The sequence below is a fragment of the Erpetoichthys calabaricus genome, chromosome 3 (genome assembly GCF_900747795.2).
Source record: "Erpetoichthys calabaricus chromosome 3, fErpCal1.3, whole genome shotgun sequence".
Taxonomy (NCBI): domain Eukaryota; kingdom Metazoa; phylum Chordata; class Cladistia; order Polypteriformes; family Polypteridae; genus Erpetoichthys; species Erpetoichthys calabaricus.
Genome location: NC_041396.2, coordinates 232530725 through 232543202, shown reverse-complemented (window position 1 = coordinate 232543202; position 12478 = coordinate 232530725). Strand labels below are relative to the sequence as shown.

Here is a 12478-nt window from a genome sequence, read left to right as displayed (position 1 = left end):
GCTTCTTCTTTTTGTGCTTCATAAAACTAACGTGTTAGTCCGATCTTTGACAATAAAACTAAACCCGCATTTAAAAAAAGTGTGTGTGGGGGGGGCATCGCTCCTAATATTGTAAAATTAAGGAGAGTCCTTAGTTAGTTGGTCAGCTGTTGATATTACAGGAAGGATGCTGGCTATCAAATGGTGTTCTGTGTTGGGAATTACATTTAGTAATATGTATTATATTTAGCATAGATGCAGCGAGTGTGTTTATTCCTGCATGGTGACTTTCCAATTGTATCCGGCTGCAGGTCGCGGACTCGGCCTTCCTCACCACGCCCCTAGCACTTCCACGCCCCCAGCACTTCCACGCCTCCTCCCTTCCATACCACGCCCATCAACATTCGCGTCCGTCCTCTGTCACATCGCTTTCGTTGAAAAACTAGTAACGTTGATTTACCCTGCAACCCTGAAAGACGATATTAATATGACTTCCTCCAATCACGAGGCAAGAATCCGAGTTTCTCTTTATGTCTTTATTTACTTTTAGAAACAAAAAAACAGTTTTAAAATGTATGCGTCAGGATTCGATATAGTTAAAAAGAAAGAGGACATAACCTATTTTTAGATTAAGGAAACACCATACTAAATATGAATGTGGTTGCTCTATCTGCTGTTATAGTGAATTCTGCTATTCAAAATATTTGAAATTATTTTTACGGTAATTGTGTACTAAACGACATGTCTGGCATTATTTCTGGAACCTCGTTCAATAAAGGAAAATTCCGTTAATGACATTAATTTATTATGTTACAAAATAAATGATGATCAATAACACAACAAAGCAATCAACAGGCATGAAAATGAAGGTCTAAACTTTCGAGTTCTCAGTAAAAGAAACTTTTAAAGTTGTTTATATTGAACAATTTTTTAAATGATCCAGCTTATATAGTTCATGGGTACCTTCATTCCCATTGTCTGTCTTGAATTGTGTTTTCTTAATTTTGTTCTACACTGCTGCTATAATGTTGATAAATTTCAAGTGGAGTTATTAAACTTTCAAACGTTTTCCTAGTTTTTAATTTTAATGCATAATTGTTCTCCCTGGGACTTATAAGTATGTACTTATCAAAAAAAGTGAAGCAAATCTCTTAAATTGCTTAATAGATATTATCGTTTGTTTTTCTAAAGAATTGTAAAAAAAATTACATTATTGAAAGTTGCACTTCCATAAACCATCTTTTTTATTTATTTTGGAACTGAACTAACAGATGTTAAACTTAACTTTAAGAATGTTTTGTTTGGGTAGACGCAATTCAATTTTTTAGTGATCTTAAATACTTTAATCGCCAGATACAATTTCTTGTATTAGGAATTTTTTAATTTGTCACATACCCCAACTTACTCTCCAAACGGATATATAGTTTTTCGTAAATAAGATTACCGTTATTAGGTCATCAGTCTCACTGCCTGCTAAGGATTCACCTCTTCCCATAGTGTGTTCAGCTGTCTTTGATCACTGAGCCTGCGTGTGTCATTGTCTCTGTTGTCTGATTTGGTGCAACGCCTGAATCCTACAAATAGCCCCCTGGACAGCAGTGTCCCCTCTCGATTAGTTAAGGATTTTTTTGATTCTGTCAGACCAAGTATTGTTACCTTAATAAATGCTAGCTTGATTTCTGGTTGTGTTCCTGCTGCTTTGAAACACACACTGTGGTGCAGAAATGTATTTAAAAAAATCAAAATAAGGACCCTCTAATGTGTCAAATTTCAGGCCAATTTCTAAACTGCCTTTTCATCTAAAGTCTTAGAAAAAGTTGTCCTGACTCAAACATTTCTGGATGAAAGTAGTATTATGGAAAAATTCCAATCCAGATACAGATGTTCTTACAGCACTGAAACATCCTTGTTAAAGGTTTAGGAAGACCTCTTTCCAACTACTAATGCTGGTGATTCTACCATTCTTGTACTGCTAGATCTTACCTCAGCTTTTGATATTGTGGATCTTACAATTCTTAAATCTTGCCTTGAACAGTATGTAGGCATCCAAGGTAATGCCCTTAAATGGTTTAAATCTTATCTAAGAAATAGGAGCTTTTCTATTCATTTGGGTGAGTTCTCGTCCTCTGTAGCTCCTCTTACTTGTGGGTTCCATCCTTGGACCAGCTATCTTTATGATATGCATGTTACCTTTAGGCTCCATTGTTAACAAGTGTGGCTTCTCCTTTCACTGCTATGCTGATGATACTCAAATATATTTGCCACTAAAATCAAAGCGAGAAAATACAGACCCTCCATGCGTGCTGGAATGATATTAAAACCTGGATGGCAATGCATCTTCTTAAACTAAATTATAATAAAACTGTGATCATGGTGTCCAAACGTTAAGAAAGTTTGAGTGTCTCTGATGTTGCTCTTGGACCCCTTGCCATATACGTATCATAAAGCTTCAGTTAGGAGCCCAGGCATGATCTGTGACAGCTCATTCAAACTCGATAAACAGATAAATTGTGAAGTTAAATGAAGCTTTTTTCCAGCTGAGACTTTTAAGGTAAAGGCTTTTCTTTCTTTCAGTGTTCTTGAAAAGGCCATCCAAGCTTTTACAACATCTCATTTGGACTATTGCAGTTCTTTGTAGGTAGGTGTTGCTCAGTCCTTGTCACAACACCTACAACTATTCCACAACTTTGCTGTTTGCTTATTGAATGGCTCTCGTAGGGGTGGCCATATTTCACCAATATTGACCTTGCTTCATTGGCTTCTGGTCCATTTCAGAATTGACTTTAAAATTCTATTTCTTGTTTTCAAATTTTTGAATGGATCAGCCCCATCTTGCCTCTTGGAATCTCTTCACTTGTATGTGCCAACAAGATCCCTGTGGTCTACTAGCCCGATGCTCTTAGTTGTGCCGAGGTCAAGGCTGAAGCAAAGGAGGAATCGGGTGTTTGTGGTGTCTGCTCCTTTTCTCTGGAATGGCTCCCCTTATTATATTAGGTCTGCTCCATCACAGGCCATTTTTAAGTCATCATTAAAGTCTTATTTCTTATTGCTGTCATTTGACTCTTCAAGAGGTTGACATTGTTTGTATATGTTGGCTCACGTACATTCATGATTATAAATATGTATGTATGGGTATTTTAAGTCTATCTTTTATGTAATGCTTGGTCATGCATGGAGTTTTGTGATGTGTTCTGGCTGTTGTAAATGTGCTTAAAAATAAAAATTGCCTTGCCCAGCTTTATAAAACATTATTTTAATACATAACACTAAGAAGTGCAGATCTGAGACAATGGACTATAAAGATGAAGTTGGTGTGCAACATTTATTACAAAAAGTTAAAGAATACTGTATATAAAATATAGAACAAGAATTGTAGGTTGTAACTGAACAATGAGGGATATGTATGTTTGTTACATTTTCTCACAAAACAGTCATTTTCCTGTTTCCTCTCACGTTATCTAAAAACAGATGCATGTCTTCCATATGTGAAAAAAAGGATGATGAAGGGTCTAAAGACATATTCCCTCTCCTCTTGTTCTGGAAATTCAGATAGCAAATCAAATTTCTGAAGGGCCTCCTCAATGTCGTCTTTGTCCATTGACAGTAATGAAGAGAGTGAGATGTGCCCCCTGAACACAGAAATGTTCTCAGCACACCACTTCTCTGCCTCAGTAAGATGCTGAAGGATTCCATGCTGCTGTAATACGTTTTATTAAAAAAATAAATATATAAATAAATAAAAAAGAAAATTCTTTAAATGGTCATTATAAAGCTTATAGCCTTTTCCTTCATATTTACAAGGAAAGTAAAAAAAATAATGTACAGTATATTCTGAATTTGTTATACATTATTAACATTACTGCTTTCGATCGCAGATTCTAACAAGTCTTCAATGTTTCTTACAATACACTATTATTAACACAGCACACAATGCATTTCAAATGTTTTAAGGCCTTTAAGAGTTGTACTAGTACTACAGTTTGTCAGAAGACGTAAAACAGGCTTTTAGTCTTTTGGGCTTTGACTCCTACTGGTTAACGATTAACAGTGTGCATCTGAGACAAATTTTACGTCTTTTTATACATTTTATTCACTATACCATATGCATTGTAAGCCAGCATCAACAAAATGTAATTCATCTTTCTTATGGAAGTTTATAAAATGATGTGTCTGTACCTGCTCATCAGTGCCCTGTGCTGGATGTTGGAGAAGGGAGGCTGATGTTTCTTCTAAAAGAAAAGATCTGAAACCTGCATGAGCGCAGTGCTATGGAACAGAATAGCAAGACATTTTGTTTTTCATTTCTGAAGCACTGCAAGTCTTTACTCATCTTCTGTCTTCTCATTAATGGCTCAATAAAGTATAAACCTGAAAACAGAGAAGGTAACATTTACCTAAGGAAATGTTAAAAAAGAGCCAAAAGAATAAGCACAATAAATGACCCTGTCCTGGCTGTCCATTATTTCTGTACCTTCTAATTTTTTGTTTGATTCTTGGCCTTCATTTAGAAAGGCGTTTGCTCGCTCAGTCCGATGTGAGCAGTTACTTCAGTGATTTCAAAAAGAAGCATTAAGTTTATAATGGTAAGCATGTTGACTGTTTGTCTTTGATTTACAATATGGCTAAGTATATTTGCCATATTACCACAGAACTAAATTAAAGTTATTAAATGGAAATTTAAATTTCATTTACCCCTTGGGGCTGGAGTTCTCAAGCAACATTCTACACGAGCACTTCCTCAAAGCCAGCATGTCATTCTAAAGAGAACTGAGCAGAGTCAAGTTGTTAAAAAGGAGTTTAATGTTACAAAAATATTTGTGCAAACCATTATAAACATACATTTTAAATATCTGGATTTTGAAAAGTAGGCGTTTCTGGAACATCAAAGCCACTAGGGACAGTATGCTACAATGAAAAAAAATACAAATATAATAAAATAAAATAAACATAACACAAATCTTCTTCTTCTTTCGGCTGCTCCCATTAGAGGTTGCCACAGCGGATCATATTCTTCCATATCTTTCTGTCCTCTGCATCTTGTTCTGTTACACCCATCACCTGAATGTCTCTATCCTTTGCATCCTTCTCCCAATATACTCAGCATCTCTCCTCTGCACATGTCCAAACGCAATCTTGCCTCTCTGACTTTGTCTCCTAACCGTCCAACTTGAGCTGACCCTCTAATGTATTAATTTCTAATCCTATCCATCCTCATCACACCCAGTGAAAATCTTAGCATCTTTAACTCTGCCACCTCTAGCTCTGTCTCCTGTTTTCTGGTCAGTGCCACGGTCTCCAACCCATATAACATAGCTGGTCTCACTACCATCCTGTAGACCTTCCCTTTCACTCTTGCTGATACCTGTCTGTCACAAATTACTCCTGACATTCTTCTCCACCAATTCCACCCTGCCTGCACTCTCTTTTTCACCTCTCTTCCACAATCCCCATTACTCTGTACTGTTGATCCCAAGTATTTAAACTCATCCACCTTCGCCAGCTCTCCTCCCTGCATCCTCACCATTCCACTGACCTCCCTCTCATTTACACACATGTATTCTGTCTTGTTCCTACTGACCTTCATTCCTCTCCTCTCTAGAGCATATCTCCACCTCTCCAGGGTCTCCTCAACCTGCTCCCTACAATCGCTACAGATCACAACGTCATCAGCAAACACCATAGTCCTGTTTAATCTCGTCTGTCAACCTGTCCATCACCATTGCAAATAAGAAAGGGCTCAGAGGGGATCCCTGATGTAATCCCACCTCCAACTTGAATGCATCCGTCACTCCTACTGCAGTCTTCACCACTGTCAAGCTTCCCATATACATATCCTGTACAACTCTTACGTACTTCTCTGCCACTCCTGACTTCCTCATACAATACCAAAGCTCCTCTCAAGGCACCCTGTCATATGCTTTCTCCAGGTCCACAAAGATGCAATGCAGCTCCTTCTGGCCTTCTCTAAACTTCTCCATCAACATCCTCAGAGCAAACATTGCATCTGTGGTGCTCTTTCTTGGCATGAAACCATACTGCTGCTCACTAATCATCACCTCACTTCTTAACCTAGCTTCCACTACCCTTTCCCATACCTTCATGCTGTGGCTCATCAATTTTATTCCCCTGTAGTTACTGCAGTCCTGCACATCCCCTTTATTCTTAAATATCAGCACCAATACACTTCTTCTCCACTCCTCAGGCATATTCTCACTTTCCAAGATTCCATTAAACAATCTGGTTAAAAACTCCACTGCCATCTCTCCTAAACACCTCCATGCTTCCATAGGTATGTCATCTGGACCAACGGCCTTTCCGTTTTTCATCCTCTTCATAGCTGTCCTTATTTCCTCCTTGCTAATCCGTTGCACTTCCTAATTCACTATTTCCACATCATGCAACCTCTTCTCTCTCGTTCTCTTCATTCATCAGCCTCTCAGAGTACTCTTTCCATCTGCTCAACACACTCTCCTCACTTGTGAGTACGTTTCCATCTTTATTCTTTATCATCCTAACCTGCTGCACATCTTTCCCATCTCGGTCCCTCTGTCTAGCCAATCGGCACAGGTCCTTTTCTCCCTCCTTAGTGTCCAGCCTCTCATACAACTCATCATACGCCTTCTCTTTAGCCTTCGCCACCTCTCTTCACCTTGTGCCTTATCTCTTTGTACTCTTGTCTACTTTCTGCATCTCTCTGACTATCCCACTTCTTCTTTGCCATCCTCTTCCTCTGTATACTCTCCTGCATTTCCTCATTCCACCACCAGGTTTCCTTTTCCTCTTTTCAGATGTCACGCCAAGCTCCCTTCTTGCTGTCACCCTTACTACAGTACATCTGCTGTAGTTTCCCAGCTGTCTGTCTTGCAGTTTTCCTTTTTCAACTTCCACCATTAGGATCCTTGGCTCTGCCCTCACACTCTTCCTCTTCTTGATCTCCAATGTCATCCTACAGACCACCATCCTATGCTGCTTAACTACACTTTTCCCTGCCACCACTTTGCAGTCTTCAGTCTCCTTCAGATCAACTCTTCTGCATAGGATGTAATCTACCTATGTACATCTTCCTCCACTCTTGTACATAACCCTATGTTCCTCCCTCTTCCTAAAATATGCATTCACCACAGCCATGTCCATCCTTTTGACAAAATCCACTATCCTCTGACCTTCTTCATTCCTCTCCTTGACACCATACCTACCCATCACCTCCTTGTCTCCACTGTTCCCTTCACCAATATACCCATTGAAATCCGCTCCAATCACACTTTCTGTCCCTTGGGTACACTGTTCATCACTTCATCCAACTCACTCCACAAATCTTCTTTCTCACCCATTGCACACCCAACTTGCGGAGTATATGCACTAACAACATTCATCATCACACCTCCAACTTCCAGCTTCCTAATCATTACTCTGCCTGACACTCTTTTCACCTCCAAAACACTCTTGACATACTGTTCCTTCAGAATAACTCCTACCTCATTTCTCCTCCCATCCACACCATGATAGATTTGAATCCACCTTCAATCCACCTGGCCTTACTCCCCTTCCATTTAGTGTCATGCATGCACAATATATCAACCTTCCTTCTCTCCATCATATCTGCTAACTCTCTCCCCTTACCAGTCATACTGCCAACATTCAAATTTCCTACCCTCAGTTCCACTCTTTACTTTCCTCCTCTCCTCCTGCCTCTGGACACGTCTCCCCCCTCTTCTTCTTCGGCCAACAGTAGCCCAATTTCCGCCAGCGCCCTGTTGGCTAACAGTACTGGTGGCGGTCATTGTTAACCCAGGGCTCGACTGATCCGGCATGGAACTTTGTATTGTTGACTGCATATTGATTTGGCAAAACTTTACAAAATAAACATAACACAAATATCCAACACAAATTGTAGAAGGTGACAAAAATGGGAACCAACAACCAGATATAATCCTCCCTCTACAAATGCTACAATGAAAGAAGAGAGTACTAAAGTTGAGAAATACCTCAATAAAATTGAAGGGGACCTCGAGGACGAAATACAGAGAAACCATAAAATGGTCATTTGAAAATCTGGACACAACATTAAATACAGACAAACAAAAAATGATAGTTACAATATGAAATGGTCATACCATCAACATGAAAATTCCACAGTCATGGTTATTCATCTGACTTGGAAGACCCTAATACAAGGGGTAAAAAAATTAATCAAAGAAAAATATTAAATACTGATATACAGTAAACTGTTAACAATGACTTTTAAACAAAAACAACAATGGAAATGGCCACTTGGGACAAACCTGTGTTACATCTGTAAATAGTAAAACCTGCCAAACAACGGAAAATGCAGGATTAGCTCAGCTTTTTAAACTGTATTTAAAAAGTTCCAGTCCAGAAATCTAAACGTCAGTATTGTTTGCATACATACACTACTGGCATAATTACCTGCATACTTGACAATGTGGCCCTCATGACTCTGAAGGCAGGCAGCAGGATGCTGTAGTCTCTTTGCTGTTTACAAAAAGGGCACTTGGATTCATTATTATATTTAATCAATGTAATCAAAGTTGGTTTTATATTCTTTGCCTTTATGTAGAAAAGTGACTGTGGAAATCAAGACAAAAATAATATGTAATATTAATTTGGCAGAAAGCGCTATCGTACTTTTATAAATAGCTAACTTAACTACAGAAAAATCAAGTTAAAGAAGATATTTAACAAACGTTAATGACGACGATAAACATAAATATCTTTCATATTATACACTAACACTGCAGATTCTCTACATAACATCTCATAAATAAGTGAAAACGTTAATACTGTATTGATGAAACATACTCCCAAGGCACACGCTACAGTGTGCATTTCATTGTTTCAATCTGCAGGAGGCGCTACACCATTGAAATAACAAAACCCAAATTTGAAATGAATCGGAAATAGAGAAATTTAAAAAAAATAATAATTAATCATTGAATTCTTTACTACACGACCGGGTGAAAAGATTGAATTTTTTACTACACGACTGAGTGCGAAGAGCAGAACGTTTTAAAGCGCACCACATTATCTTTCGAGAAGCGCCTTTCGTCCTCGGCTGTCGAGCTGCTCTGTAACCGCAGATGCTGGTTTATCGCACTTACCGTGGCGCATATTTTCATTCTATCTTCATGGATCGCCACGTTGTTAAATATAATTGACGTTCGTCACTTGTCCAACATGACGGAGCGTGCGATTTGTAGGAACGTGTAGGTCTTTGGGTGCTCTCGGAATTAAACCTCACGAAGTTCAATTATAAAAACACAGAAAGTTGAAGGAAGTACTGTATACAGTCTTTTATTGCATGTACGGATATTCATGTACCTCAATATAATTGTACTAGGACTTTCGTTGAATGATAATCTAATGATAATAATAATCTAATTTCCTTTTCCAGCTCATGAGAACTGTCGTTGTTTCTGTATTACACGCTACAGAGTATGTACTTTTTGTATCAACCAGGATGGCCGAGTGGTTAAGGCGTTGGACTTAAGATCCAATGGACGAATGTCCGCGTGGGTTCGAACCCCACTCCTGGTAATATACCTTTTCTTTAATTATAAATACTACACTACAATACAAATTTGTACTTATTAAGAATTCGTGGAATTAGCTTTTTGTATTTATTTTACAGTGAGCGCTGCTAAAACATTTCCTCCTACTAGTTTGCGAAGCAGTATGTCATGATATTGCCTTTTCATCGGCCGTTCTTGGTGACGTCATAAATGAAGGAGCAAAGTAAAGAATGAGGCCGAGCGAGAAGAGTTCGCTCAGGGCTGCTTCGCGTTGTTTTGTTCACTCAAACAGCTTACGTGTCAAACGAGAGGTGCAGACAAGAAGCGGCGAGCTTTGAGACGAGACGAGAGCCGCAGGCTGGAAATCGCGGCCGTACTGTTTGTTGGCTCCCTCTTCAGGCCGAAAAGCGCGTTTGTCGCGCCTCGCTTGGAAATGTCAACGCAAGCGCGACTGCTCTTAGGGAATGTGCGAGAAAGTAAGATTTAAAGAGGCCTCCCCGTATTAGTGAAGGAACACACGCTATTTCGCAGAAAATCGCTTTAAGTTATGTGGGTCATGTGGAAACGTTTTTGCATTTCTTTAATTTCAGTTGCCGTGTTATGTTTTACATGAATTATAACAGTTCGATATTTTAGACCAAGGGACTGTTAGAGAGCATTGGGCCATTTCGGAGGACTGACTGAGGCAGTAATTGTTTTCTCACACTGTTCTGGTCCACAGTAGCGTGACACATGCACGTCCTTTACAGGTCGATTTTTCCGTTTTATTTAAAGATTTGCATTGCCAACAGTTAAGCTTATTAGTTTCATGTATTTTCTCATTTTATAATAATTTTTGAACCGTCCTAATTCCAAAACATGGTTTGTCCCATCAGCTTTGGCCTCAGAGAGCCAACTGTGGATGGAATGGCAGACCACCACAGGCAACGTCACTCAGTGGAAGCCACTTTAGACACGCCAGTCAGCCTACAGAGTACACCCCAGTAGCCGAGGAAGAATTTGGATTTGAATCCAGAACTTGGACACTATGAGGTATGAGTGCCAGGCACTGTGCCAGCATAACACCCTGGCATTTACAATTCATTAAAATATAAGTTGTTTTTTTTTAACCCTTTTAAGATTTTTCACTGATATTATGCCATCTTTAGTGCTGCTGCCTTACAGTAGTAGTACAGCTGTCTTTCAACAGAAAAGTCAGGGTTCAAAATCTGTGTGCTCTTTGCATGGAGTCTGCATGTTCTTGCTGTGTCCATGCAGGCTTCCTCCCACAGTCAAAAGGCATACAGCGTAGGTGAACTGCTGCTGTTAAATTCACCCTTGGTGTGTGCATTTTTTTAACCCTGCAATGGACCAACACCCTGTCCAGATGTTGTTTCTGCTTTGTGCCCAATGCCTACTGAGATAGGCTCCAGGCACCCTATAACCCCTCCCTATATAGGTGGGTTAGGAAAACGGATAAATAGACTACGGTCCTTCCTCTCAATAAATAACATAATTAAATTAAAAACTTAAAACGTGTGTATTACGGATAAATTTAGAGTGTTGACACAGCTTTTAATAACATCATCTAGCATCATGTATTTGACACTCTGATCAGTCAGCAGAGCACCAACAGCATGAGGCTGAAATACCGCAGTGCTGCATGGAGGCTTTTTAAAAAGCTGCCATCAGACAAGACAACATACTCTCTGGCTAAACTATGCCTTTCTTGGGTTTTAATATCGTAATTATAAACAGACTGCTGATCTATCTATCTATCTATCTATCTATCTATCTATCTATCTATCTATCTATCTATCTATCTATCTATCATACAGTGATATACAAACACCTTTTGGTAGAAAATGCCTACGAAGTGTAAAAGGGGCACTATACAGGAAAAGATTGATTGTATTTTAATCCTGGACACAAATTAGTGACCTCATTTTATTTCTGTGTTTTTTCTTAAATAGCAAAGTATATTTGTTTATGATTGCTGGGTATGTTAGATTATCACAAAGAACACCACACCAGCTCTACTGTGCATATACTTTATTTTCTTAATTTAATACATTTTAACCAAATGAACAAGCGAATAAAGTAATTTTCATCCTGTTACCTGAAATACCAAATGGACCCTAACAGCAAGAGTTTACATCAGTACATCAAAGGAAAGATTTTTGACATCAAATTAAATGTTTTTTATTCCTCTATGAATTGCTTTGTTTGTCAGATATTTGGGATACCATTAAAATGATCATCTGATGTCAGAGATCAGCATTCTTTTTTTGTGGATTAAATTATGATACAGAACCCTGATTTTATATATACATTTGAAGTCCCGCGAGAGACACTTTAACTTGCTCCCAGCTCTTAAAACAATGACAAGCAAAACACGCAGCTCGCCAGCAGCAGAAAGCCAGCAGAAGATCCCACCGCTTCTCCTTGCATGCATACAACCATCCTAACCCCCCATTCACAACGCTAGCAGCAGAGACGCGATGTGGCAAAAGGACAGCTGCTGTACGGACCTTAAAATGATCGGGCAGTGCGACAAGCAGAAAAGGCAGCTCACAAGCAGCAACAAGCCAGCAGATGATCCGACCGCTTCTCCCTAGCATGTGTTCAGCCACCCTAACCCCCACCCCCCCTCCCTTCACAATGCGAGCGGCAGAGACATGAAGTGGCAAAAGGACAGCTAATGTACAGGCTTTAAAATGATCGACAGGCAGCACGACAGCAGCAGCACCAGAAAGACAGCAGATGATCTGACGGCATCTCCTTAGTGTGCGTTCAGCCCCGCCCCCCTTCACAACGTGAGCAGTGTTATATGTCCTGCGAGAAAGAGATGTAACCACGCCTGGGGCGAGAAATAAAGGACAAGTATAGTTTTTACAAAAGTTTTAAAGTAAAAGTGAAAATAATGCATATGTAACAATTCACATGAAAATAACAATCTCTTTAAATTGTATATCCGGTAAACCAAACAC

General features: G+C 39.3%; 1 long non-coding RNA gene and 1 other non-coding gene across 3 annotated transcripts; one reads left to right on the top strand and one right to left on the bottom strand.

Moving 5' to 3' along the window:
• Positions 1-3421: 3421 nt before the first annotated feature.
• LOC127527228 (uncharacterized) lies at positions 3422-8752 on the bottom strand. 2 transcript variants are annotated; one of them, XR_007934539.1, is made up of 5 exons: positions 8407-8752; positions 8094-8144; positions 4672-4746; positions 4156-4245; positions 3422-3676 (listed from the first exon to the last, which is right to left on the bottom strand). It is a non-coding gene; the product is annotated as an uncharacterized LOC127527228 (long non-coding RNA). The 2 variants fall into 2 exon arrangements; XR_007934540.1 differs by lacking the exon at positions 8094-8144 and having other exon boundaries at positions 8407-8747.
• A 699-nt stretch (positions 8753-9451) lies between these two features.
• On the top strand, positions 9452-9534 carry trnal-uaa (transfer RNA leucine (anticodon UAA)). The gene has a single exon. It is a non-coding gene; the product is annotated as a tRNA-Leu (tRNA).
• Positions 9535-12478: the final 2944 nt, after the last annotated feature.